The following is a 3,417-nucleotide window of genomic DNA, read 5'->3' as shown; positions in this document are numbered from 1 at the left end:
AGGCCACTTTCATAAGCTGGAGATTCTGGGGGTGGAGACTCAAATAAAGCATGTAGGGCGGGAGTTCCCCCAAAGCCCTCACATGCATTTGGATGGAGTGTGGTTGGAGTTCCTTTGCCTCACCCCTCTCCCCCTGCCAAGAGGGAAGAGGGGGTGATGCTGTGGAACCCAGTCAGAGGTACATGGCAGTGCCTGCTGCCCCCTACGCACCCTGTCCCCACTTTCTCCGATCTGCCGATTGATGCCTACTCCTTGAAACTTTCTGATCACAAAAGCATAGCCCCGGGCACCCACTGTGGCTCAGTTCTGGGCACCAGGGAGCAGGGCAGGGCTATGGATCTCTTCTTCATCTGAAAGTAGGCTGGCTTTCCCTGTGAGCTGCGGGCCTGCGGGGCCTTCAGTGCACAGGAGGCCACCATGTGGCTGATGCTGTGGCAGAAGTGGTACTTCTTGGGCTGGGGTGGGAGCTTGCATTCCTCGGCATGATGGTCTAGACCTCCACAGTTGTAGCACCTGTCTCCCTTTGTTCTGTGCTTCTGCATGTTCTTCCCCTTTGGCCGCCTCTCACTCCCAATACAGAATACCCCACCAGGGCCAGTGACTTGGATAGGCTCTAGGCCCTTGTCGGACTTCTTAAAGGTGAACTCCACTGCCTCACCCTCCTTCAGGCTCCGGAAGCCCTCCATGTGCAGTTTACTCTGGCGCACAAAGACATCCACAGGTGGGTCGAGCGTGACGGTCGGTCATGGACAGGAAGCCAAACCCCACGCACACGTTCAACCACTTACAGATGCCGTCTCCGTGCAGCAGCTGCGGCTCCTCCACCGCCCGCCCGGGCCACGTCCTCCTGCGCCTCCTCAGGCACCTTGGCACAGCCACCTGCAAACTGCTGGTCTGACACGGAGCCCATGGTAGTCGGGCTAGGACCCCAGGTCGGGCGGTTGCTGGCCCCCGAGAAGTCCGGAGGCAAAGGGGTGGCTCTGAGAAGAGGCTGCTGCCTTTTCTCCAGCACAATCAGGTAACACTTTTGAGGAAAGAATAGAGGAAATGAGAGCCTTTTCCCCAGACAATAAGTTGATTTAATAGCAGTCTTTGAATTTCCAAGCTCCTGGACAGTTTGACTACAATGCCATTTAGCAGGAGCGAACAACTTGAAAGATCTTTAGCACATTATATTGAAACTAGAGGCTCTGTGCAAAATTCGTGCACTGGGGCGGTGCGGGGGCGGGGGGGGGGGGCGTCCCTCAGCCCAGCCTGCACCCTCCCACAATCCAGGACCCCTTGGGTAGTGTCCCTAGGCCTGGCCTGAGATCAGGGCCTATTGGGGCTTTCCTCTCCTCGGCTGCAGGCAGCTGGCCCCACCCCCACCGCTGCCACTGCCACTGCCACTGCTTGCCTTCCGTGCAGTGCTGCCCCCCCCTCCCCTGCCACCGGTGGCCTCCCTCTGCAGGTGACAGGCGTGGGGTGCGATGGCTTGGCTGGCCTGGGCCTCCCTCTGTGGGGCGATCGCTGGCCAGCCACACACCTGCCACAGAGTTGCCGGTGGTGGCCTGGGCCTCCCTCTTTCTTTGCTGGGGGCGGGGGCAGCTCTGCGAGGGGCCATCTGCCTACCTGATCACCCCTAACCGCTGGTCTGCCTACCTGATAGCCCCTAACCGCTTGCTTGGGGGCGGGGCCAGCCTGGCGAGGGGCCGTGGTGGTTCTGGTCTCTGGTCGTTCCGCTTATGGTGGCTGGCCTTTTATTATATAGGATTAATGGTTTCTGCAAACAAGGCGGTCTTCTCTGAATCAAAAAGCACTAGCAGTGTCCTGTAGAATGAGAATGTGCCTGAAGGCTCCATATGGTTTGGAGCCTCTTTGTCCTCATCTGTGAAATAAGTACAGTGTTACCTACGCCATAGTTTTGTGGGAAGGATTCAAATCACATACTTATGAGAAGTGCCTGGCACCTAATACATTTCAATCTGCCTCTTTTCCCAAAGTCATTCTCCTTTTCCTTTCCCAATTGAAAGCTGTAGGCATTAACATTTTGAAGACAATAATATTACAAAACTAGCAATGTATTGCACTTACCATATGACGGATACTGTATTATGCTCTTCATAGTTATTAACCCATGTAATCTTGTCAGTAATCTGTGAAGGAAGGTATTCTTATCATCTCAATTTTACAGACACTGAGGAACAAGAGAGGCAGTTGCAGTTGTATCTCCTTGTTGAAATAAAATAATGCTTTTTGTGGATCTCTCTCTCTCTCTCTCATGGTATTTTTTCTCTTAGCAGCATTCTTTCATTTATGTTGTTTTTTATACTTGACAAGGTACTTTAAAAAACATATATTTATTGATTTCAAAGAGGAAGCGAGAGGGAGAGAGAGAGAGAAACATCAGTAATGAGAGATCATTGATCAGCTGCCTTCTGCACACCCCCTTCTGGGGATCGAGCCCACAACTCGGGCATGTGCCCTGACCAGGAATCGAACCTTGACCTCCTGATTCATAATTTGATGCTCAACCACTGAGCCACGCCGGCTGGGTGCTTGACAAGGTACTTTTAAAAACCATGTTTTATTTGCAACCATAGGAATTTTGGAGTGCAGTAGTAGTGATAAGTAGCATGCATGTTAAGATTTAATAATGATAGTTTCTTCAACGTTCTAGGAAGAGTTAAATGATGCTATTCTGAACTCCACACCTTATTCAAGGCCCCATTTGGTGTCCTTTATGAAGTGCCTGCCACGTCCTTTTCTTCACTGATCCCCGAGGGAGTGTACACTGAAAACGGTGAAATTTACTACATAGAAAATCACACCTAAGTGTAATTTTCGAAGTGAAACTGCACTCTAGCTGGAGAGTGGACAGATGCATGATCTACTCAATAGAACATCATGGTAACTGCAAATGTGGGCAGCTGCAGGTTTGAATGGAGGCAGGACTGAGTCCAGGGATATACATATTCTCATGAATGGGAAGAGTGGGGAAGTGGGGAGCAAAAGGTGGGATAGGGAAAGATGAAGAATAGCCCTCTGCCACGAAAGAGAGGATCAGGGATAGAGTGGGGGCCCAATGAAGTGAAAAAGTTTGAGAATGGTTACTGTGGGAATAGGAAAGGTGATGCCAACTCAGAAGAGTGAAAGCAGTGATTCTCAACCTGGTGCCCGATAGAATCACCTGTATTAGAGAAATACCAACACTTGCTTCCCACCCCAGAGTTTCTGATTTAGTTGATCTGGTTGATCTGGATAAATAAGTTGTGATTTAATAGATCTGGTTCAGCCACTGCTGTTTTTAGAAAGATTCCAGGAGATTCTAATGTGAGCTGAAGCTGGAACACACTGAAAATAATTGCTGAGTAGTGCTGAGGGGCTCGGGCTCATCCTGCCTAAGCCATTTAAAAAAATTGTTACTTTCATATTCAT

General features: G+C 50.6%; 1 pseudogene across 1 annotated transcript; it reads right to left on the bottom strand.

Moving 5' to 3' along the window:
- Window positions 1-300: 300 nt before the first annotated feature.
- LOC307101279 (protein lin-28 homolog A-like) lies at window positions 301-910 on the bottom strand (annotated as a pseudogene). Its single transcript has one exon. The product of its transcript is annotated as a protein lin-28 homolog A-like (transcript).
- Between the last annotated feature and the right edge of the window lie 2,507 nt (window positions 911-3,417).

This window comes from Cnephaeus nilssonii (genome assembly GCF_951640355.1).
Source record: "Cnephaeus nilssonii genome assembly, chromosome: 6".
Lineage (NCBI taxonomy): Eukaryota > Metazoa > Chordata > Mammalia > Chiroptera > Vespertilionidae > Cnephaeus > Cnephaeus nilssonii.
This window is presented reverse-complemented; position numbering and strand designations above follow the sequence as displayed.